The sequence below is a fragment of the Scomber japonicus genome, chromosome 16 (genome assembly GCF_027409825.1).
Source record: "Scomber japonicus isolate fScoJap1 chromosome 16, fScoJap1.pri, whole genome shotgun sequence".
Classification (NCBI taxonomy): Eukaryota; Metazoa; Chordata; class Actinopteri; order Scombriformes; family Scombridae; genus Scomber; species Scomber japonicus.
This window is the reverse complement of record NC_070593.1, coordinates 4,189,874-4,214,802: the sequence shown is the minus strand read 5'-3', so window position 1 is coordinate 4,214,802 and position 24,929 is coordinate 4,189,874. Positions and strand designations below refer to the sequence as shown.

The window sequence follows — 24,929 nt, the reverse complement described above, 5'->3', positions numbered from 1 at the left end:
GGTCAATTTGACCCGGGAGGACGACACGAAGGTTAACCCTACAGGCATTGTGAGTGTTACTGACTAGTGACACAACCAACTTCATTTTAACTTCTACTACTTACTTCTACTTTAACTGTAAAACTCACCTGGCAGCTCTGTAGTGACTTCCTGCAAAATCATCCAAGAAAAAGTGATGAAGAAGAAGAAATGCACAAATCTATAAATATCATGGCTTACTTTTTCTTTTTTTTTTTTTTACAGTGTTTTCAAACGAGCAGCCTTTCTCGTTAGCTTGCAGCTGTTGAAAGGCTCACAGCAACATTTGGCGAAGGTGATGAAGCTGTTTATTTCTCTCTAAACACTGAGCCATCCAGTCTAACAGTGAAGTGTTTCTTTACTGGAGGGCTTTCTAGCAGCACATGATTTACACTCACTGACTGTGCTAGACGCCAATGAAGGAAGCCGTTTGTTGTTTATGAATATTTCACCATGTTAGGATACACGCTTATTTGCTTTCTTGCCAAGAGTCAGATGAAAGGATCTACTCTGAGGATACTACTCCCATGTCTGTACGCTAAATATACAGACACAAATACACAGCCTGGAGACCGATGAAAAGCTGAGGGAGACAGATAGCCCCCCCCCCTCACAAATAAATCAGTTAGTTTCTGGATTAAACAAACACAGCAAAATGTGCTTAAGTTGTGAGCTTCAGAGGTGCTAGCTAGCTGCTTCCCTCTGCTTCAGGTCTTTATGCTAAGCTAAGCTAAGCTGTTACCTGGTTGTAGCTTCACATTTAACATACATAAATGAGTGTGGTGTCTGATTCTTGCATGAAATAAAATAAATGAAAGAGTTTAGTAACTGACAGTCTTTTCTTAAGCTTTCAGGGTTTTACAAAAACCAGCTAATATGAATGTTGTGTGTTTTCATGCTAACTGTAACATGTTTACATATCTAGAGTTAGCGCTAGTTGCTGCTCAATAATTGTATTTATTGTAACAGTATGTTGTCCTCAAGGAAGGGAGGAAAAAGGAACTAAAGGAGGAGGAAAGGAGGGAGGGAGGAAGGAAGAAGGAAGGAAGGAAGACAGAAGGAAAGGACAGAGGAAGGAAGGGAGGAAGAAAGAAGGAAAAGAGGGAGGGAGGAAGGAAGAAGGAGAGAGGAAGGAAGGTAGGAGGGAGGGAGGAAAGAAGGAAAGAGGAAGGGTGGGAGAAAGGAAAAGCAGAAGGAGGGAAAGAAGGAATGAAAGGAAGGAAGGGGGATGGAGGAAGGGAGGTAAGAGAGAGGAAGGAAAAAAGAGAGAAGGAGGGAGGAAGGAAGGAAGGGAGAAAAGAAGGAACAGTCAAATCAGACGGGGTCAATTTGACCCGGGAGGACGACGGGAAGGTTAATATAGCTAATTATTAAATTCAGCTATTGGAAAAAGAAAAGACGTAAGAAAGGAAGGATGATATTTAATGAGCACATTTCATTTAACGTACATAAATGTGTGTGGTGTCAATCATCTCGTCTGATTCTTGGCACGAAAGAAAATGCATTTCAAATAGAAGCTCAGGTTTTAGGAGTTTAAATTGAAATATTTGTTCTGCAAAGTAATTTCAGCCATAACGGAAAGGAGGAAGAAGGACGGAAAGGAGGGTGGAAGGAAAGGAGGGAGGCAGGAAGGAAGGAAGGAAGGAAGGAAAAGAGTAAGGAGGGAGGGAGGAAAAGAGGAAGGAAGGAAGGAAAGGAGTACGGAGGGAGGGAGGAAAAGAGGAAGGAAGGAAAGGAGTACAGAGGGAGGGAGGAAAAGAGGAAGGAAAGAACCAACAGTCAAAAGAGATGGGGTCAGTTTGACCCGGGAGGACGACAGGAGGGTTAAAATGAATACCAAATAGAAGCTCGGGTTTTAGGAGTTTAAATTGAAATATTTGTTCTGCAAAGTAATTCCAGCTGTAAAATGAATATAAAGCTGAAGTCAGAGCGATTGTATTTCCCTCTGAGACGTAGGAAATGATCCCAAATTGTAACCTAAGTACAGCCATCGCACGGTTATGAAGTGTATAAAAAGCTCTAACGGTGTAAAGTCATCGTTAATCCTCTGCTTCAAAAGGTCCAGTTAGTTTCATGCAGCTAATTAAGCTCATTACTTCCCCAGTTTATCTGCTGGAGCAGAGTCTCACATACTTCCTTATCGCTGCTGATAAGAGCCGTCGTAAAGAGATGAACACAAGACGTTTGTGTCTGAGCGCAGGCATGTGAGTGAGTCATATGCACACAAGTATGTCCGAATGACAACGTGTGTGTGTGTGTGTGTGTGTGTGTGTGTGTGTGTGTCTGCACCTGCTTCCCTGGGAGGAAACATCTGCTGCAGAGTGTCAGAGGCCACCTGTCGGACTGGAGGCAGCAGCCGCTTCGGACTGAGCGGCCTGCAGAACTGATCTACTGTCCGCTGAAGCTGCAGCAGGAAGAGGAGCATGCATGAGGAGAAACAGCTGTTCTTAGAGCGTCCGTCCCGTGGCACCGCCATCTGAGACACTGTGGATTCATCCCAGTGTTTCTCTCAAATGCTCAAATGAAAGGCTGTTGTGTCATAAAAAAAAAGAAAAACGGATGCGAGCACGAAGTGTTTGGAAGTAACAGATTTACAGGGTTTCACATGCAGGAAGGGTTGAAATCGTTGCAAGTGTGAAACGTGACATAAGTGCACAAAACATCCTGAAAAATACAATTGATACGGCACAGTACTGCTAAATATTTCTGATTAATAGCGTTTTTGGCAGCATCGGCGTGTCGCTCCACCGTTTCAGTTCAGACTGAAATAGCTCAACTAGGCATGGGATGATAACCGTGTTCAAGGTATACCGTGATATGAAAAGTCACGATAACCGAAACCGCTAGATTTTCTGTCATACCGTTCCTAAGGTATGAGCTGTTTGTAGTCTGGTCAAAGACAGGAAGTGCTGGTTAAAGACAGGAAGTGCTGGTCAGAAATCCGTCAGGTGGTGCAGCTGCAGCGTAGAGTATCACGACCCCTCACACTGTCATTACAGTGTATATTCAGGTTAAATGAACATGTCTGTCTTTATTTTTCTTCCTTTTAGGAACATTTTAGAGCTGTAATCACAATACTACCATACCTTGAAACCATATTTTTACTTATGGTTATCACACCGTCAGAATCTCATACCGGCCCATGCCTAAGCTCAACATCTACGAGATGGATCGGCACCAGATCTGCTCCACACACTCATAACTCCCAGAAGGTGAGTCCGTCTTATTACACAGATTTTGGTGCATTGATTCGTGTTTCCTTCTGGATGCATTCAACAACTTTATGGATCTTTTCCACTACACAGTTCCAGCTCGACTCGACTCTGGTTTTTGTGCGTTTCCACTAGGGATAGTACCTGCTCTGCTGAGGTTCCAAGCGAGCCGAGCCGATACTAAAATGACGCCACTGATTGGTCAGAGGAGTTGTCGCTGGAAGAGTCATGAGCCGCCCCACACAAGAATCAAACCCGCCATTTTTAAATACCGGCAACAGTGTTACAGCCACACGGCTCAATGTTCTTGCTTTGTGTGTGACAGAAAGTCACATACAGCAGCAAGTACACCACTGCCTCCATGTCCTCCATTGTTTAATGTGTTTGTGTCGCGTATAAAACGAAGTCACGGCAGTTTCGCGGAGCCGTTGCTATGACGACCCCGCCCACGTTGAGTAGGTACCTTTTTGTAATGGAAAAGGTCGTTCCTGGAACCGAGTCGAGTCGAGCCAAGTAATGCTGGAACTGTGTAGTGGAAAAGCAACATTAGTGATCATCTGACTTTTTTTTTTTTTTTTTATCAAGTGCCACCATCACTTTGTTTTGTCACTAAATTACTTGCGAAACTGACCAAATTCCCATCAGCCTCTGCCGTACTCAGTGTTTATTGATTGTGAACATAGTAAACATTACAAACATCATGTCTTTATGTTGCTCGTTACCATGGAGATGTTGGTGTTTAGCTCAGTGTGACCTCACAGAGCTGCAAACACGACTGTAGATTCAGAGTCTCGTTATAAAATGTTAATTCCCACACAAATCTACACTATGATATTAAATATGTTAAAGGTTTAAAAACTATTAAAGTTAATGCTCCACCTGTGTGTGTCATTTTGAGTATCACCCCTCATAGACTTCTACGTGCATGTTGTATACCACACTGATAAAGAGCTTTAAATACTAAACGGTGCTGGCAGGAAACCACCTATCATTGCAGACTAATATTACCACATGTGGTCTGACCCCTGAACCTGCGGCCATGCAGCTGAAATGTGGCCTGTATGTGAAATATATAAAGATGATCTCTACTCTCTACTTTCAGCCTTAATGTTGGCTGATTTTTAGTAACTCTCAAAGGTAACAGTCTCTTTTTTTTTTTTTTTTACTTTTGGGAGTTTAGGACAGAAGCTGCATGTTGTAATATATATAAAATGTGCCGTTTCTTATTCTTCATGTTTGATATTTTATAAAGTCTTTAAGCTTCTCTTTGCATCTTTAATTTATATAAATGAGTCGTATCATCTCAGACTATTCTTTCATATTTTGATATAACTGACATGAATGTGTGTTTTGTCAACCCTGTTACCAACACATCTGATTAAAAAGGTTTTAAATCCATATTTAGAACAATCTGATATACACTGAGTTAGTTTGTAAAGTGAGAATATTAAGAAGTTACTAACCCTAACCCTTTTTGTTGCATATATGTTGTGAATATATGTGAATATATGTTTATTTACAGCTGACACTTTCACAGCATCTTCTGTTTCTGTTTTTAAGTAATACATTATAAAGACAAAAGAATAATGAAAAAGTTGTGTGGTTGACTCGCATCCAGGACAAAAGAAGAAAGTCCACACAACTCTTTTTTTTTTTTTTAATGAAAATGTATTTTTGTTATAAGTTATATTTTATGCCTTTTAATTGAAACTAGCTGGCTGAGAGGCTGAGAGGAGACAAGGAGAGAACGAGGGGGGGAATGAAATGCAGTAAAGGTCTCATTGCCAGAGTCTAACCAGGAACAGGGTGAATATGCAGCATGTACAGTAACACATTCTTGGGAAGAGGCCGGCAACATATTTAATATGTATCATTGTTTTGTTGGTTTATAGTTTCTATAGTGTACAGTAGGTTATTATGTACAGTAGGTTATTGTGTTCAGTCATCTGTGTGTTTGGATACTAATGATGTGAGCTGGCTTTAGTGGAACTGTACTGAGTTTGTAGTCACTGTTTTAAGATATGCATTTAAAAAAATTGACAAGGTTTAGCAAAATTCCTTCCTTCCTCTTTTCCTTTCTCCCTAACAAAGGAAGGGAGTAAAGGAGGAAAGAAGGAAGGAAGGGAGGAAGGAAAAGAGGGAGGAAGGAAATGAGGAAGGAAGGAAGGAGGAAAAGAGGAAGGAAGTAAGGAGAGAAGGAAGGAAGTGAGGAACAGTCAAAAGAGATGGGGTCAATTTGACCCGGGAGCACAACAGGAGGGGGTTAAAGAATAAAACACACACATTCACATCCACCTTCTCCTCCTTCTGCTGGTGACTGACTGATACTGAAAGTGTGATTTTGCCTCTCAGGTTAAAATATAAATGTCAGTTGTTCATCATCATCATCATCATCATCATCATCATCATCATCTTGCTCCACCTGCATCACTGAACGTTGGCTTTATACATGTATCCGTTACATATTGCAGAAGTGTTGCAGCGTGAATCTGATTCCATGTAAATCTGAGCGGCTGTAAAACAAAGAAAGGGCGCGTTCAGGACAGTAACTGTGTGATAACGTTTATGAGTGTGTGTGAACATATTAGTCATAAATACAGAAAGGCTGCGGAGCCTGAGGGGGGCTGAGCCTGAGGGGGGCTGAGCAGGCTGCAGGTGTCTTTTAATATGTTTCTATGTATTTTAGAGTTCAGATAATTAATTCTTATGTTGATTATAGTAATGAATAGTTTTGACTTCTTTTTTATTTCTTTTTTATGATTAATATTTTATTGATTTTGCTTCTTTTTTTTAAAGGGACAAAAAGAAAGCTCATTAATTTATTATTTTCTAATTTTAAGAGCAAATAAAAACTAATCATGGTGAGCATAATGGTTTAAAACTCGGACCAGTTTTGGGTCTCATCAGGGCCGAAATGATTAGATATAATATGATGTTTGTATTTCTAAGATAAAGTTTGAATTATTCCCATATTCTGCTGTATGTGGTTAAAACATTTAATCCACCAAATCACATAATATTTGAAATAAGAAGCGCTGAAACAGTCTTTTATGCACAAACACAAGTCCTGCATACAGATTACATTTATGCTAAAGTAATTAAAAAATGCTCAAAGTATCACAAAATCAAAAAGTAATTGGTTCAAATGGACAAAAGATTGATAATAGAAAGAGAAACAGCACTTCAAAACTACTATATTTGATGAAATGTGTGTGTGTGTGTGTGTGTGTGTGTGTGTGTGTGTCTTGCCGTGTGTGGTCAGTAGAGGGCGCTAACAGCCGTGTTTCCTGTGCTCTGCAGCCTGAGTGAGGAGCAGCTCAGGTGTCTCTCTCTCTCTCTCTCTCTCTCTCTCTCTCTCTCTCTCTCTCTCTCTCTCTCTCTCTCTCTCCCCCCAACACATTTACAACTCTCTGCATGTTATGACTCATTATTCACGGCTCTGATTTGTTTGGTTTATTTCTTCATCGTTAATTCAACTCCTGCACAAAAAGTTGAAAAGTTGCAACAAAACAAATCACATTTAGACTTTTATTTAAAGGGAATAAACTTCTCTTCATATCGAGGATGCATATTTTATTAAAGCAGAACGCTATTTGATGGTGTAAGCATCATTAAAAACACAAATACGAGCTTGTGTGTGTGTGTGTGACTAAAGTTGAATCATAAATCCATCAGGCGTCCTCCCCATTACTCCTCCTCCCGCCCCCCTTCTCCCTGATTGGCTCCCAACTGCCGAACGTTCCACCCACGCGCCCTTCTGATTGGCCCGCTGAGCTGTCCGTCATCGTTTGGAATCGCCCGGCTCTGGCTCTGGGTAGAGACGCACCGCTGCGCCCCTTCTCTGCTGTTTAGTGCGTCGAGCAGCGGAGGGAAGTGGAGTTTGTGCGTCTTGTTGTGCGTCCGTGGACCAACAGCAGCAGCAGCAGCAGCAGCAGCAGCGGTGGTGGTGCGCTTTTTTCCCCCCCACCTCCTCCAGACCTGCAGGCATCCCGGGGAGCAGCCTAACCCTAAAACCCATGCCTCGGACACCACGGAGGAGGATGATATTTGCTTTCTTTTCTTCTTCTTTATCATTTTGACTGATTGAGACATACATATCTTTCATTTCCCTGATGGTAACCAACACCGAGCAGCCGGAGACATGTGGAATAATCTGGGGAAAGTGCACCGCGTCTCACTAGTGTGTCTTCTCCTGACGCTGTGTGCGGAGGTGAGAACTTTTTTTTATTTAATTGATCAGGAAAAGGAAGATGATGCTTATTGATGAGTGTTTTAACTTATCAATCCACTTCTTCTTCTTTTTTGTGTTTTTTTGGGAGAGGGGTTAAATTCCAGCCTTAATTGAATTGCGTGCTCGACTGTTGAATCATGTGATCTCGGAATTTCTAAATTTGCGCTTCCTTCAGGGAGAGAGATAAATTAGGTTTGCAGTTAAGAGGAACATTTTTTTTTTTTTTTTTTTTTTTTTACATGTGCTGTGTCATGAGCTGTATATTTGTGTAATAACATAAACCACTTGCTTTTAAAAAAATGTCTTTATTTATAGAAATGTAAAAAAGTTATGACACGGTTGCTAACATGGGTTCAAGTTTGGGTTCATATTCATAAAGTTTAGTCAGTAAGTGTTTCAGAGCTTCATGCTGGAGGCTCAAATAGCTTCACATGTTTCCACTGCTGCGTTGAAAATGTTCCTGAGTGGAGCCACAACATAAATCTTTTCATATTTCATCTCTTCAGGTTTTTATTTTTATTTATTTATTTATTTTTTTACCGCAACTCGTTTTGAGAAATGATTGAAATTCGCTGTTTGTGCGGTGCGTGTGTGTGTGTGTGTGTGCGTGTGTGTGTGGATGCAGTCTGATATGCAATGTGAGCTAAACTGGAGAACTTTACTAGTGTGTTATCAGCCTGTCGTTGAGCTGAGCCAGAGCTGAGCCAGGGTGTACAGTAGTGTTGGCTGCAGACTGACTGTGGTGCAACAAAATGAGTTGAAGTCGCACTTTCACCTTTAAAAGTGCGCGTGGTGGAAGATGATTCCTCATGTTTCCATATGATATATAATCATATTTACATGATAGAAGCTGTATTTTATTGTGAAACACTGGCACGTGACCCCTTAAACACTTGCTTACTTACACTATTACACCAGTATGTGACATTTTAAGCATGCATTAGTCTCCAGTTTTTATCAGCTTGTCAATCAAATAACCGTAAAGCACTTTGAACTACACATTAGTCTGTATGGAAGGTGCTGTATAAATACAATTGGATTGGTTTTGGACACATTTGCGCAGTTTAACATCAGCCTGCAGCCTGTCTCTCTCCTCTCTCTCCTCTCTTCAGTCCGTCTCACCGCATGTCTTCTCCTCTTCCTCAGGTGTCTCAGTCTACGGGCTACTTCGAGCTGCAGTTGATTTCGGTGGAAAACCCCGAAGGTCAGCTCCTGAACGGCGACTGCTGCGACGAGGAGAAAAGCGCGGCGGAGGGCCACTGTGGCTCGGACGAGTGCGACACTTACATCAAAGTGTGTTTAAAGGAATACCAAACGGAAGTCACGACCAATGGACCGTGCACGTACGGCTCGGAAACTACTAAAGTTATCGGTGGGAATACTTTTCAGTTCAAAGGCGGACAGAAAAGCGGACAGAACCGGAACAACGACGCTGGGAAGATCACCATACCCTTCCAGTTTGCGTGGCCGGTAAGTGGAGCATTTGGGCACTTTGAGGAGGCGGAGACTCTCCAATGTGATATATGTCAAATTTGATCTTTTACGCGCTATGTTGAGAGTAGATGCTCGATGAATGAATGTGTAAAAGTTGCTAAATATTCATATGGATGCATCATATGACTCTAAATGTGATTTCCACCTCGTTGTGTGCATAAAATACAGAATCTGACAAGTTAAGTTTGGTATGAAGTGGTTGAGTTTTGCTGGCGTAGCCTAGAATCAATCATCGCTGCTCCCCTAGAGTGTAATTTGGCACATTTTGGCACAGTTGTCTCTTATCGCTGTCTTGAGTCTCTACATGCCTCTCATTCCTCCACCCGCGTGTCCATTTGGCAGCTTTTTTGGCTTCTCTCCATCCTTAAACAACTCATGAAAGCAACACATTTAACCTCACAGAGACTTTTTGGAGCGGACGCATTTTACGCACGACTTTTACGCACAGCAGCGGTGCAGTTATTTGTCGGTTTGATGAGTTACCAAACAAGCTGCTGTTTGCGTGGCTTCAGTTACAGTTACAGTGTGTGGAGGGCAGTGGAGGGGTGTGGTGGAGAATGGGGGGGAGGGGAGGGGCAGAAATAAGGATTTCCAAGCCAGTGTTGATTAAGAAGTGGCAGGTAATTTATTATCTAATCTAAACAGAGCAGCAGGAGCCAATCAAAACCTGCTCCGGCTCCTTATTAGGAAAGCCAGCGTGGGAAACAGGAACAGAGCTGGCAATCAGAGCTGTATGGAAACTGCTGTAAGAATGACCACTTTAGAAAGTCATTGTTGTCTATTAGTGCATCTTAAAAGGACTGTTTTCTGGATTCAAGTGACAGAAGAAGTTTCCAAGAGATATTTTTTTATTGTGGTGCAGAAATCAGTTTTATTCCGTCTTGTGTTGAGACTCTTCTTTCACTCGCTTTAAGAAAATAAGACTCTCAGGCTTCACTGATACACAAAAATAACTTAACACTCAGACTTTTGGCAGTTCCTAGAGTAAAAACAAGCCTGTCTGGAGCTTCTCCAATGTAAGAATATCACGTTCTCTGCTTCATATCAGTCTAGATAGAAGATCTGCTCATGTTTTTTAATAGTTGCTCAGCTTGAAAACATCTGTTTGGACTCAACCTGTCTTGACTTACCTTCAAGTTTAGACATTTTACAGACTAATTGGTTAACGGTGCAAACATGGAACTATGAAGGAGATGCTGAGGATAAGATGGATATGAGATGTTTCCAGTCAAATCATTCATCTATTAACATCTCATTCAGAAAGGAAGAAATCTTGGCCGTGTGTTAAACAGCAGAATGTACATATCGGGTGCTTTGTGTTGCTCGGCTGGCTACGTGACCTCTCCATTCATCACTCCCCATGGTCAGCTGTCAGCAGAGGGGAAGATGGAAGTAGTAAGTTGGGGCCCTGCGGGGCGGATACGGTTACCACTAAGTTGTGTGTGACACAGGCGCTTTGGATATCAGTGTCACCAACTACTCAAACAAGTGAAGATCCCTGGTCAATCTGGGCCGGGGGATGCCTTTACCTCGCCCGCCCGCCCGCCTACCCGCCCGCCTCTCAGGTTCACCGCTCTGTCCGTTATTGGGTCATTGTCTCACTCGGCGTGTGTGGGGTCAGTGTTTTCCACTATCCTCCCAGGAGAGGGGAGGGAGGGGGGGTGGGGGGTAGAAAGGGAAGGAGGGTATCAGTGTACAGCAGCTTCTTCTGATGAGGCTGATGTAAAGTAAAAATCATTATATTTTGTTATTTCAGTTTTGCAGGCGTCATATTGACTCTAGTCGTATGAAGATGTTGTTTAACCCTTAAACAGCCAGGAGTGCCAAAATTAGATGTGAAAATTATTCTTTTTTTATTTATTTTGATCTTACTAGTTGAAAATTGAATCATTTTTATGCATGGAGAAGATAAAGATGAGTTAGAGAAGCTTCTGATTTACTTCAAAAAGCATCCTGCATCAATTTAAGAATGTTTTTCAACCTCCAAAAACCTTCAGCTGTTGGATAACTGACTCTATCTTGTCATTTCAGCAAAGATCCTGCTACTTCCAGACAGTCAGTGCTACCACTCTGCACAATAAACCTGAACCAAAACATTCAATTTAAAGATCCAAATCAATAAATGCATGAGAAGGCGAGTCTGTCCTGAGTCTGAGTCCTGAGCTGCACTTCTGAACTTAACATTTGCACCTAAAAAATACACATTTCAAAACATAAAACTATTTTGTATACTTTGGATCCAATGAGTTGTATCTCCACTATAGGAAACATTGCACCTATTAAGGTATTAAAATGCATATATGTATGTTGATCCTGGTTTAAGGGTTAATGTGTGTATGAGTGTGTGAAGCTTCCTCACATATGATCTGACACCATGCAGTAATCAATCAACTAGAGCTGGAGACAGATATCAATAATCAAGAGTCTAAGGTTTCCATATATACTGTAGCGATAGTATCAGCTGACATTATCAATAAGGATGCATTCAATGTCTGCTTGTGTTTTGCAATGTCTTATCATCCATCAGCTGATATATAAACTTTAAATCATCTTTGCATATAACATGTCATAAAACAGTGAAACATGGTCGCCATCAGTTCCTATAGCAACAAATCTTCAGGTTTGAGACGCTGGAATCGGTGAATGGTTAGTGAATGATTTCAATTAGTGGGTAAACTAATTGAGCTGAAGCGGTTTGTGTTCATTAAGGAGGAAGCAGAGTTGTAATAATAATAAAAATTGGGATGGATGTCAGTGAGTTTGAGCCAGTTTCTGTCACAGAGCAGAAGTTCAGAAGTGCAGCTCAGGACTCAGACTCAGACAGACTCGCCTTCTCATGCATTTGTTGATTTGGATCTTTAAATCGAATGTTTTTGGTTCAGGGTTTATTGTGCAGAGTGGTCGCAGTGACTGTCTGGAAGTAGCAGGATCTTTGCTGAAATGACAAGATAGAGTCAGTTATCCCACAGCTGAAGGTAAATTGATGCAGGAAGCTTTTTGAAGGAAATCAGAAGCTTCTCTAACTCATCTTTATCATCTCCATGCACAAAAATGATTCAATTTCTGGACTCTTGACTGAAGATTCGACATCTCTGGATGATTCAAAGTAGCTATAGTAGAGCGAAATGACTCAGATTCATTATTAAACTTCAGCTTTTCTTCTATTTGCATGAAAAGTGATTCAAACTATAACTAATATTAATCTATTTCAAGTCAATGATAAAAAAAAATTGTACTTTACAGTGTTTTTGAGACTAGCTTCACCTTTTAAAATAGATTTTGAGGAGCAGATGTCTCACTCTGTTCATATTTAAGAAGCTCAGATCTTCCTCCTCCTCCTCCTCCTCTACAGACTGCAGCTCGTCCTGTGTGTGTGTGTGTGTGTGTGTGTGTGTGTGTGTGTGTGTGTGTGTGTGTGTGTGTGTGTGTGTGTGTGTGTGTGTGTGTGTGAGTGTGGGGCCGTCGTGGCTTGTTGCCTCTGGTGCTGCTATAGTGGACTCCTTGGTTTGGCCCCAGTATCTGGGCCACTGGTTCCTGAGATGAATTAGTGGCAGAGGGGAGGGGTGAGGGGGGCAGGGGGGAAGGAGGAGGAGGAGGCGGGTGGGGGGGGGCATTGTGCTGTTCCTCTCCTTCTCTGACCATTTCCCCCTTCATGTTAACCCCTCTGGCTGTTTGGGTCTTTAGTGGCATCTTTTTTAATGAAAGGGACGAGGGGAGAGGGGAGGGGGAGCGGGGGGGGGGGGGGGGGGTTGACCTACGGAGAGAAGGAAGAAGAAGAAGGGATGATGAGGGGAAACAGAGGAAGCAGCCCCCTCTTTCAAATAAAAATAAAAAAAACAACCCTCAACTCGCCTTCCTTGTGAGGTTTGTGTCACGAGGGAGGAGGGGGGGGGGGTATTTTTAGGATCAGACACTTCAGATGCTGCTTTTTTTTTTTTTTTAACAGTAGCGAGCGGAGCAAAAACAAGCATTTACTTCTTCTCTCTTCCTCCCCTCCCCTCCTCCTCCTCCTCCTCCTTCTCCTTCTCCTCACCCAAACCTCTCCATCTCCCTGCTCTCTCCCTCCTCTCTCGCTCTCTCCCTCCTCTCTCCCTCCTCTCTCCCTCCTCTCTCCCTCTCTCCCTCCTCTCTCCCTCCTCTCTCGCTCTCTCCCTCCTCTCTCCCTCCTCTCTCCCTCTCTCCTTATGGGGTATTTTTAGAGCCGCTCTGTCCTCCCCTCACCCCTCAGTGAGTAAATCAAGGATCAAGGGTGCGTACTCCTTTAGTTTCATGGCCCGGTTTTTTCTTGCCTCTGCCCCCTTTTCTCCTGCCAGACTTTCCCCCCTTTCAGCCCGACAGAGCCGAGAGGACAGAGGTGGAACAGCTGTTTCTTAGACACCTCCTCCTCTTCCTCCTCTTCCTCCTCCTCCTCCTCCTTTTTAGAATAAATGTTTTAGTGGAGCAGCATTAGGAAGACGAGGCTATGATTACAGCGTCGGGGCGTCAGATCACCTCAGTAATCATGAAGTGCAACGCTGGATGGAAGCTCATCCAGTGTTCTTCTTCTTCTTCTTCTTCCTCTTCCTCTTCGTCACTGCCGGCGGTTCATTTGGCTCGTTTGGCTCATTTTGCCGAGTGTGTCCTTGGCGAGCTCACCTGTCCTTCCATCAGGAGCTCTTGATTAGTTTTGGGGAGGAGGAGGAGGAGGAGGAAGAGGAGGAGGAGGGATGGATGGATGGATGAAGGTGTATGAGATGATGCAGAGTGTTTGAGATCCACAGCTGATCTTTGATTGTTGGTGCTCGAAAAATAATCAAAACCGACATTTAGAAACTCTAATCGACTTAATCTTGCTCATGTTAATTAATGGTGGTGTTCTCTGTTGCCATGACAACAAAGGTTGCATATCTTTAAAGGAATTTGAAAACTCCAGTCTCCAGTGATGATTTGAACCCAAACCATGATCTTTACATAGTTCTGATCAAGTAAACCAGACATTAACCACAGCTTAGTCACACCTTAATGACCACACAGGTTAAATATCCACATATGAACAGATAGAGGGATAATCTGAGCTCTTAATAATGTCATTCTTAATAATGATGTACTAATACTGCCAAATGAACCTTGATTTGATCCCTCTGATTGATCTGCTGGTTGGAATATGATTGTGTAAGGATTCATATGTTTTGTGACATCATTATGACATCATGTTTTTGGGGAAGAAATCAGAGTTGCACGCTCAAGTGAAGACAGATTACAACTTTTACTGCAGAGAAAAGTCTGAAAACGTGATGATTAATGAACTAAGATCTCAAGTTTTAAGGACAGGAAGAGTCTTTCCTTTCTGATGCTGATTGGTAGGGGTTGTAAAGGTGTAGTTCTGCTGTTGTTTGACGTCAGTGCATGAAAAGATGAAAAGGTGTTAGTGTAATGCTTCTCCAACACTAGATAATCATTAAACTCCAGTTATGCATCTGATTCCTGCGTTAACCTTCCTGTCGTCCTCCCGGGTCAAATTGACCCCGTCTGTTTAGACTGTTCTTTCTTCCTTCCTTCTGTCCTTCTTTCCTTCCTTCTGTCCTTCCTTCCTTCCTTCCTTCCTTCCTTCCTTCATTCCTTCTGTCCTTCTTTCTGTCCTTCTTTCCTTCCTTCTGTCCTTCTTTCCTTCCCTCCTTCCTTCGTTCCTTTCCTTCCTTCTTTCCTTCCTTCCTTCCTCCCTTCCTTCCTTCTGTCCTTCTTTCCTTCCTTCTGTCCTTCTTTCCTTCCCTCCTTCCTTCCTTCCTTCCTTCTTTCCTCCCTCTCTTCCCTCCTTCTGTCTTTCTTTCCTTCCCTCCTTCTGTCCTTCCTTTCCTTCCTTCCTTCCTTCTTTCCTCCCTCTCTTCCCTCCTTCTGTCTTTCTTTCCTTCCCTCCTTCTTTCTGTCCTTCCTTTCCTTCCTTTCCTTCCTTCTTTCCTCCCGTCCTCCCTTGACTGGAGGATAACAGGAGGGTTAATAAGTGTAAAAGCCAGCAGCAGGAGTGCAGCAGAGCTCTGTTACGTGTCGGAGGGTGTCGGCTCTCGGCTCTCGGCTCTCGGCTCTCGGCTCTGACGGAGCTCCTCATCTTTCCCACGATGCTGCTGCTGCTGCTGCTTCCAAGTCAGATGACCCGCTTCTGCTTGCAGCCGTGTAAATGTGTGATTAGCTGCTCCGTCTGTCCGCGCTGATCGATTGACGGAGAATTTGGTTGGATGTTGTGGTTGATGTTGTTCATAAGAAGAGCGGCTTTGTGTTTGCACGATGACGTCATCACGCTGCCGACGTAAATCTGTTCACGGTCACGTTATGAAGCTCCTGAGTCTTATTTAATGAAAGGTCCTCATAAGTCACCTAAACAAGTTTGTGTGTGTAAGCAGATTGGAGACACAATAGAGAAAATAATGCAACTATTCTGATAATTGATTGGTCATTTTCTGTCATTTTTTTAAGCAAAAATGCCAAATATTCTTCTCCAATGTGAAGATATACTACTTTACTTTATTTATGTATCTTATGTGACATCAATAGTTGCATATAGTTGTTGGTTTGTGTCGGTTTTATGCGAGTATGTGATCAGATAAAACAGATAAAACAGGTGATTTGTCTGTGTCACCTCCACCTCTACAAAATAAAAGCATGATGGCCGTTTTCACTATTTAATCAATTAATCAAAGATCATAATATGCAGATTAATAGATAATGAGAATAATAGATAACTGCATTGGTATATATATGTGTGTGTGTGTGTGTGTGTGTGTGTGTGTGTGTGTGTGTGTGTGTGTGTGTGTGTGTGTGTGTGTGTTTACATCAGAATCACATGATGCAAAGTTAAACTCGCTTTATCCTGAAGCTTTATCAGGTCTGGTCCTTTTTTAAAGAACATTTTAACATTAAAATCTAAGTTATTAAGTATTTCACGCTGCAATAAAGTGAGTCAATAATAGCCGATAAATAATAATTCATTATTTTGATGATAGATTAATTTTTTGAGTCATTTTTTCAAGCAAAAAAGTCAAATATTTGCAGATTCCAGCTTCTCTAGGTTGAAGATTTGCTGCTTTTCTTTGTTTTTATATCAATAAAAACAATATTTTTATGTTTTTGGACTTTTGGAGATTTCATTGGACTTGGATTTTTGGACATTTGCTCATTTTTAAGCTCTATAGGAAACTCATTTTGTCATTTTATAAACCAAACAACTAAGAGAAGAACTGATAATAACTAAATGATAAATGAAAAGAATCATTACAGTCGTTTCAGCTTTAGTAACTTTAACTTATATATTCATCACATGCGCTATCGTTGTCGAGCATAAATGCAAATAATGTGATTTCCATACAATCAGATGTAGAAACTGCCTATAATTATAACAGTTCACAATGAGATGACCTCATCCTAAAAAATAATGGCTGCCAGCGAGGCTTCAATGTCACGTTTCCTTCATGGACTCCATTATTTTTAATAACAGGAAGCATCAGAGTCCATTACCGCTGCAATAACACGGCCTCTTACAACGCTCACATAGGGTGAAGCCACGCTACTGTTGCTATGGTTACCGCTAGTTTAACATATATGCACCAGGAGGGGTTTGAGGTGTTCAGTTTCGGCGGATACCTGCCAGCCAATCACAAAAGAGCATTTTTTCCTTGTTAATGGAGCGTTTTCTTCTTTTGTGCAGTAATGTGTGTCAGGGATGAGTTTTATTATCTAAAGCTGCAGAAGCCGATAAATCACATGACAGGAAGTGGATCTGTAAGGATGAGTGATTTATTATTGTATTTTTTTTTTTTGGCTCAAGTTTGAATATTTGAATCTTGTTTTATATTAAACTTAATATTTTCAGGCTTTGGACTTAAAATCAGACAAAATACACAATTTAAATATTCTAACTTGAGCTCATTTTGCCTTTTTTTAAAATATTTATTTGAAAGTCCAGAGTGAGACAGGAGGGATACTGGGAAGCCTTAACGATAAATCAAATGACAGGAAGTGGATCTGTAAGGATGAGTGATTTATTATTTTTCTTTTTTTTGGCTCTAATTTGAATATTTGCTGGTTTTTCTTTTTTCTTGAGTCTTGTTTGATATTAAACTTTATATTTTAGTGCTTGTGGACTTAAAATCAGACAAAATACACAATTTGATACACACTTTTTTTAACTAGCAGGCTACAGGAGCGCCTTATAACGATAAATCAATGAGGTCTAATAGAATTATTGAAAGCTTTTCCTTCTGCATAAAACATCAGATTTTAATCCAGGGGTGTCAAACATGCGGCCCGCGGGCCAGAACCGGCCCGCCGAGGGGTGCAATCCGGCCCACTTTTCCTTCCTTACAACTGTCCTTCCTACCTTCCTTTTATCCATCCTTTTATCCTTTCTTTGTTCCTTCCTTCCTTCCTTCCATCAGTCCTTCCTCCCTTTCTTCCTTCCATCTGTCCTTCCTCCCTTTCTTTCTTCCTTCTGTCCTTCCTCCCTTCCTTCCATCTGTCCTTCCTCCCTTTCTTCCTTCTGTCCTTCCTCCCTTTCTTCCTTCTGTCCTTACTCCCTCCCTTCCTTCAGTGCTTCCTTCCATCTGTCCTTCCTTCCATCTGTCCTTCCTCCCTTTCTTCCTTCCTTCTGTCCTTCCTTTCATTTGTCCTTCCTCCCTTTCTTCCTTCCTTCTTTCCTTCCATCTGTCTTTCCTTCCTTCCTTCCTTCCTTCCTTCCTTTCTTCCTTCTTTCCTTCCATCTTTTTAATGATCCGGCCCACATTAGATGAAATTGGTCTGTATGTGGCCCTTGAATGAAAATGAGTTTGACACCTCTGTTTTAATCCCTTCATCATTTCCCTCCATGTTCACTTCCAGCTTCCACTCTTCTTCTTCTCTGCCTTTACTAACATATTGCTGCTGTTCCCTCTCGTTCCCTCTCGGCTCTTTTTACAGCCACATGTACAGCATTGGAATAGCGTGAAACCGTCGGCTCATTAAACTCATAAAAGCTGCTCCATATTACTTCTATAGGTATAAAAAACTCCACAGGGGACATTTTTTAATATGAATATAATCATAAAAGAAAGTCCATATTGAAAATAATTGTTAGATCTTGTTCATGCATGTGTATTTATTTTTTTGCATGTCTATGAGTTTATGGCTGTGTGTGTGTGTGTGTGTGTGTGTGTGTGTGTGTGTGTGTGTGTTGTGTGAGGCAGAGGTAATGAAATGCATGCGGTGTTGAGCACTGAGGTGATTAAAGCATGTTATCACACACGAGACACACACACACAGTGCAGCTTAATTTCCCACTTGACTCCCAGTAGTTGTTCACAGGGCTAATGGAGCTCAGCTGGACCTCACTGAGAGAGAGAGAGAGAGAGAGAGAGAGGTGGGGGGGGGACAGAGAGAGAGAGAGAGAGAGAGGGAGAGAGAAAGAGGGAGGGAGGGAGAAAGAGAGACAGACAGAGAGAGACTGAGAACGAAAGAGAGAGACTGAGAGCGAAAGAGAGAGAGAGAAAGAGAGAGAGGGGGAGAGAGAGAGCGAGAAAGAGAGACAGACAAAGAGAGAGAGAGAGAAACAGAGAGGGGGAGAGGGAGAGAGAGAAAGAGAGACAGAGAAATAGAGAGAGAAAGAGAGAGAGGAGGAGAGAGAGAGAAAGAGAGACAGTGAGAAAGAGAGTGGGAAAGACAGACAGACAGACAGAGAGAGAGAGAGAAAGAAGAGAGAGAGAGAGAGAGAGAGAGAGAGAGAGAGAGAGAGAGGGAGAGAGAGAGAGAGAGAGAGAGAGAGAGAGAGAGAGAGAGAGGTTATAAAAGAATGAAAGACAAGCTGGGAAACAGAGTAAAGAGGTGGAGGTCTGCAGATTACCAAACCCTCCATTGTTCCTCTTCACTTCCATCTCATGTTTATCTTCTATCCCATCCTTCCTTTTTTTATCCCTCCGAGTATCAAGCCTACATATTTCTGCCATGGCTCGGATCCTTCGGGGTGCGATCACACCTATAGTCTGCTTTCTTTGGTAGGAAACAGATTGGGGGTGGGGGGGAGTGGGGGGATTGGGGGGGGGGTGATTTTGTTGTATTTTTTTTTTATATTTGGACTCATTCGTTTTGGCGCTGTGAAGTTTGTGAAGAGGACTTTTTGGATTCTTGTCATCGTGCTGGAGGCTAGAGAAGGATCTGTAAGCAGTGGCCTGGTTTTAATGTTTTGCCCTATTGGCACATTTCTTTGTCCAAGAGGGGATTTTTTTTTTTTTTTTTTAAAGTGGATTTCCAGTTAAGCATGACAGACTTTACGGTAATCGTTACGCCTCCGTGACAACCGTTGCTGGGGGCATCGTGTTTGCATCGAGTTTGTCCGTCCGTCTCCATTCTCGTGAACAAAACATCTCAGGAATGCCTCGAGGGTATTCTTCCTTGGCAAAAAAACGTCGACTTGGACTCAAAAGATGTTAGATGTTAGATGTTTCGGGGTCAAAGGTCACCATGACTTCACTCAACACGTTTTGGGACAGAAGTCAAGAATTCATACGCTAATTATGACAAGTTTTCACACTCTCTCTTTCGCTCTCTTTCGCTCTCTGTCTGTCCAATAAGATAAAATGATGATATTTTATACTCTTGAGGTCAAAGGTCAGCTTCACTGTGTCATCATAATGTTCTGCAACAACACTTTTCTGGCTCGTACTCAGGAACAGAAGGAGAGATTGTGTTTCTATACTTCACATTTAGTCAGATGCTGAATCGGTGACACTCATTTTTGGGTTTCCCACCTTTAACATGTGGTGATATGTATCTTATGGATCTTCTGTGCTGCTGAAGATGAGTTTGAAGCCTCTACATTTTAGCATTTGTAGCTTCTTTGCAGCAACATCCATATCTGAACTGAAGCATCGCCTGCTGTCATGGCAACAACTTTGAAATTGAAATTCTTTTAACCCTCCTGTCGTCCTCCCGGGTCAAATTGACCCCATCTCTCTTTTGACTGTTCCTTCTTTCCTTCCTTCTTACCTCTTACTTTAATTTTTCCTTCCTTCTTCCCCTCTTCCCTCCCTCCTCTCTTTCTTTGCTCCCTCCTCCTTCCATCCTTCCTTGCTTCCTACCTTCCTTCCTCCTTTCCTACCTCCCTCCCTACTCCTTTCTTTCCTTCCTTCCTTCCTTCGTTCTCTCCTAAATTCCTTCCTCTTTTTGTCCTTACTCCTTTCCTTCCTTCCTTCTTTCTCTCCTTCCTTCCTTCCTTCCTCCCTTCCTCCTTTCCTCCATCCCTCCTTCCTTCCTTCCTTCCTTCCTTCCTTCCTTCCTTCCTTCCTTCTTCTGTGGATCTTCTGTGCTGCTGAAGATGAGTTTGAAGCCTCTACATTTTAGCATTTGTAGCTTCTTTGCAGCAGCATGCATATCTGAAGCATCGTCTGCTGTCATGGCAACAACTTTATGCTCAGTATCGGCTTTATTGGCCAAACATGGGAACATATAATAGCTTTTATGAAATTCTTTTCAAGCCTTCACTACAAATATTATGAGTGTGAACAGACAGACATAGGCACACAGCAGCGTGGTGGTATTTCTATTTTCTCTGGTGTTTATCCAACTTAACAGCACTTGAAGAAATAGATGGAAATCAACGACCTCTTAGCTCTTAGCATAACTGTCATTCTTTTCATGCACAAATAAACTGAAGCAAAGGACTCTAGACTAGAAGTAAACTACTGCAAACACGCTCGCTATGAACACACTGACTCATCGCTCGGCCTCCAGAGTACGCTGAAGAAATGTAACAAGTTCAATGTGATGGAAACTGTCCCTGGTGAGTTTTACTATCACGTCCCTCCTTCTTCTTCTTCTTCTCCTTCTCCTTCTTCTTCTTCTTCTTCTTCTTCTTCTTCTTCTTCTCTTCTTCCTCTCCTTCTCCTTCTTCTTCTTCTTCTTTAAGCTGCTTCCTTACTATCAAGTCCCTCCTCCTTCTTCTTCTTCTTCTCTTCTTCCTCTCCTTCTCCTTCTTCTTCTTCTTCTTCTTCTTCTTCTCTTCTTCCTCTCCTTCTCCTTCTTCTTCTTCTTCTTTAAGCTGCTTCCTTACTATCACGTCCCTCCTCCTTCTTCTTCTTCTCCTTCTCCTTCTTCTTCTTCTTCTTCTTCTTCTCCTTCTCCTTATTCTTCTTCTTCTTTAAGCTGCTCCCTTACTATCACGTCCCTCCTCCTTCTTCTTCTTCTTCTTCTTCTTCTCTTCTTCCTCTCCTTCTCCTTCTTCTTCTTCTTCTTCTTCTTCTTTAAGCTGCTTCCTTACTATCACGTCCCTCCTCCTTCTTCTTCTTCTCCTTCTCCTTCTTCTTCTTCTTCTTCTTCTCCTTCTTCTTCTTCTTTAAGCTGCTCCCTTACTATCACGTCCCTCCTCCTCCTTCTTCTTCTTCTTCTTCTTCCCCTTCTTCTTCTTCTTCTTCTCCTCCTTCTTCTTCTCCTTCTTCAAGCTGCTGCAGCATGGATGTTGTGCAGCCTGTCGTAACCGTTCCTCTCCAGGGGGATTGGGTGAAGGGTCAGCAGGGTTTCTCAACACATCTGGGGCCACAATCTCAGTGGTCAGTATAACCTCAGTTACCCAACATCCCCCCTTCATGGAGAAACCCCCCGAAAACACTCTCACACACTTCTCAATCGATTGTGGGTCCACGGCGAACTCGTGGTTAAACACAATACTGGTGTGTTACAACCATTTTTCCTAGTTTAGTCCATCAGTCTGATCAGATATGATGATGATGAAGAGGTTTGGGTGCTGAATCTGTACTTTTAAGGGTACCAATCTAATTATGGTGGTGCTACCAAATATCATTATCATAAGAGCAGCTTGTGTTGTGAATTCAGGGAAATATTGGTGAGGTAAAAACATTCCTCCTGGTTTATAATGTTTAAATTAGCAGAGCTTCGTTAGCACAGCTTCGTTAGCACAGCTTCGTTAGCAGAGCTTCGTTAGCACAGCTTCGTTAGCAGAGCTTCGTTAGCATAGATCTCGAAATATCTGGAAATATTCGGTGCTACTTGGTCGAGATGTTGACTGATTGTTGCCATAGTGATGATGATGTTTGATGAAGAGCTGCAGATGAAAGGCTGTTTTGACTGTTCCTTCCTTCCCTCTCTTCCTTCCTTCTCTCTTTCCTCCCTTCCTTCCATCTGTCTTCCCTTCCTCCTTCTCTCTTTGTTTCCTTCCCCTACCTTCCTCCCTTCCTTCTTTCCTCTGTCCTTCTTTCCTTCCTTCCTCCTTTCCTTTCTCCCTCCCTCCTTCCTTCCTTCCTCCTTCCTCCCTTCCTCCTTTCCGTTCCTCCCTACTTTCCTTCCTTCTTCCTTCCTTCCTCTCTTCCTCTCTTCCTTCTTCCTCCCTTCCTCCTTCTCTCTTTGTTTCCTCCCTTCCTTCCTTGACTCGAGGACAACAGGAGGGTTAAAAAGTTGAAGCTTCCACAGCTTACCACAATTTGTAGCATCTGAAAGTCATGTGATCCGGTCAAAAGGTCAAGAACAATCGAGGAAGTGGACCTTGACTTCAGACTGTAGCCTCTCTATCTCTGTATCTCTTTCGTGTTGACACTTTAAAACGAAACGAAGACTCTCACAGCTCAGCGTCGTCTGAACCGCTCTCACACCACCGAAGAAGAGGTTAAAACAGTGAACTCTCCTCTCTGCTTTCCACCTCGTCGTTTCACTGCCGAGTTTTATTCGTGTTTGCAGGTGGGCCGTTTATTCGTCACATCTGTGTGTGTGTGTGTGTGTGTGTGTGTGGAGAGGGGAGGGAGGGAGGGAGGGAGGGAGGAGCGATGGAGGGGCTTGAAGAGAAGAGATAGAAACAGAGAGAAAGGGAGATAGAGGAGGGCAGCTGCGTTGGGCAGGATGTCAGGAGTGGATTTGAGAGCGTTTACATAAGGCCTCTCTGGAGCGCCTCTGCTACATGCTGGATCTGGTATTCACGCCCGCCTCAGGTGTTGGCTTATCGTCTGACACACAGCTCTAAATTTATGGCTGCATCCAGTTGTTAGGAGACGGCCGGCGTGAATGACAGATAATAGTCTTATTTAGGATCTGTATTTTGGTGGTATCTTAGCAGCTGTTACTCTTCTTCTTCTTCTTCTGATCTGGAGATGTTTGGTGAGTATGTTTTTGAAGAAGCAGAGCAGGCAGGAAGGAACAATGGTGCAATTCAGACTGAAGCAGCAACATATGATTGATTAGTTATGATTCATGTATTGATTATTGGTGCTCAAACCGCTATATATATTTTGAATGCGAACCAAAATGAGTCAGTAGAGCCAATTATTGAAAGATGGGCAGACTCATAGTTTGGTTTACTTGTTCTTTAATCTGATATTACCAGAATTTACCAGAATGTATACCTCACTATAGACAGAACCAGTCTAAAGTCTGGACACACATTTCCATTCAAACCTTTGAGCGCTACTCTTGTTAACTAATTGAAAAGAGTTAAAACTACAAATAACTTTTAGCAATAAGTCCTTTTGTGTTTCCAGCTTTTCAGATTGGATGATTTTCAGCTTTTTTCATCATATCTGATATTAAACTAAACATTAACTTCTTATCTGAACAACAATTGAAAAACCCAAAGATTCAGTTTACATTGATATTTTGTAGCTTCATGAAAGTCCAAACTATTCCTGCATGGTTTTGTTCCGACCAATAAAGAGCACACAATCTGACCAATCAACTGTCTTAAAACTGATATCAGCTGATTTAAATGAGTCGAGCCTGGTGTGATGAAAACCTGCAGACACATTATGAACCTTTTATGGAAGAGTTCGGACATCTATGTTTGATAAATGACTCAAACCAATCAATCAAGCAGCTGACTGACTCATTTATTCACACATATGGATGCACGTTGGACAGCTTAGCTCAGGAGTAGTGCTGATCTTTGCTCTACAGCTTTTGCACCTGAGCAGGTTTGAGCCCTCCTAGCTGCTCATATACCTCCACCCTGAGCCACCCACTCCACCCTGAGCCACCCACTCCACCCTGAGCCACCCACTCCACCCTGAGCCACCCACTCCACCCTGAGCCACCCACTCCTCACATTTGTGTATCAGTTCCACTCCTCATGTGACAGTAGTTGAGTGTGGACCAGGTGGTAAAACCCTGCTGGATTTCCTCTCCGAGTCACAGTGTGGACTTTTACGGTCATGGTTGTTCTGAATTTGGCTCGGAGCTTCTGCACAGTCTCGCTTCTCTCTTTTTTCCTCCTCTTTTTTCTTCCCCCATCCACCCCCCCCTCCCTCCCTCCCTCCCTCCTTCGCTCTGTTTACAGACTGTTGTCGAATCAGAAGCTTCAGCCAAGCATTAAAAACATTCTGTCCTTCTCTCTTTCTTTCCTTCCTTCTGTCCTTCCTTCCTCCCTCCCTCCCTCCCTCCTTCTCTCTTTCTTTCCTTCCTTCTGTCCTTCTTTCCTCCCTCCCTCCCTCCCTCCCTCCCTCCTTCTCTCCTTCTTTCCTTCCTTCTGCCCTTCCTTCCTCCCTCCCTCCCTCCCTCCTTCTCTCTTTCTTTCCTTCCTTCTGTCCTTCCTTCCTCCCTCCCTCCTTTCCTTCCTTCTTCCTCCTTTCCTTCCTTCTTCCTCCCTTCCTTCCTCCCTCCCTCCCTCTCTCCCTCCTTTCCTTCCTTCTTCCTTCCTCCTTTCCTTCCTTCTTCCTCCCTCCCTTCCTCCCTCCCTCCCTCCCTCCCTCCTTTCCTTCCTTCTTCCTCCTTTCCTTCCTTGAAGAAAGTCTGTCAGATAAATCACATTTGGACAACTGTTGTTTAAAATCCCCTTAAAGACATTCTCCACAGGGATTGTCGTGATGCCAGTGATGAGAGCAGGAATTCCTTGCATCATAATTGTTCTGATAAGGAGATTTAATTTTGAGAGATTTTGCTAAATATTCAATTTTTCAAGCTTTTAATTTTTCATTTTCGAGCACTAAGGAATTCAAAATGTAGTTTACAGTCACATGACAGTTAGACTAAATCCACCTCTAGAT

General features: G+C 42.6%; 1 pseudogene; it reads left to right on the top strand.

The window, feature by feature from the left end:
* Positions 1-7,100: 7,100 nt before the first annotated feature.
* The window catches only part of LOC128375649 (protein jagged-2-like), a 93,492-nt pseudogene continuing 75,663 nt past the window's right edge, over positions 7,101-24,929 (top strand).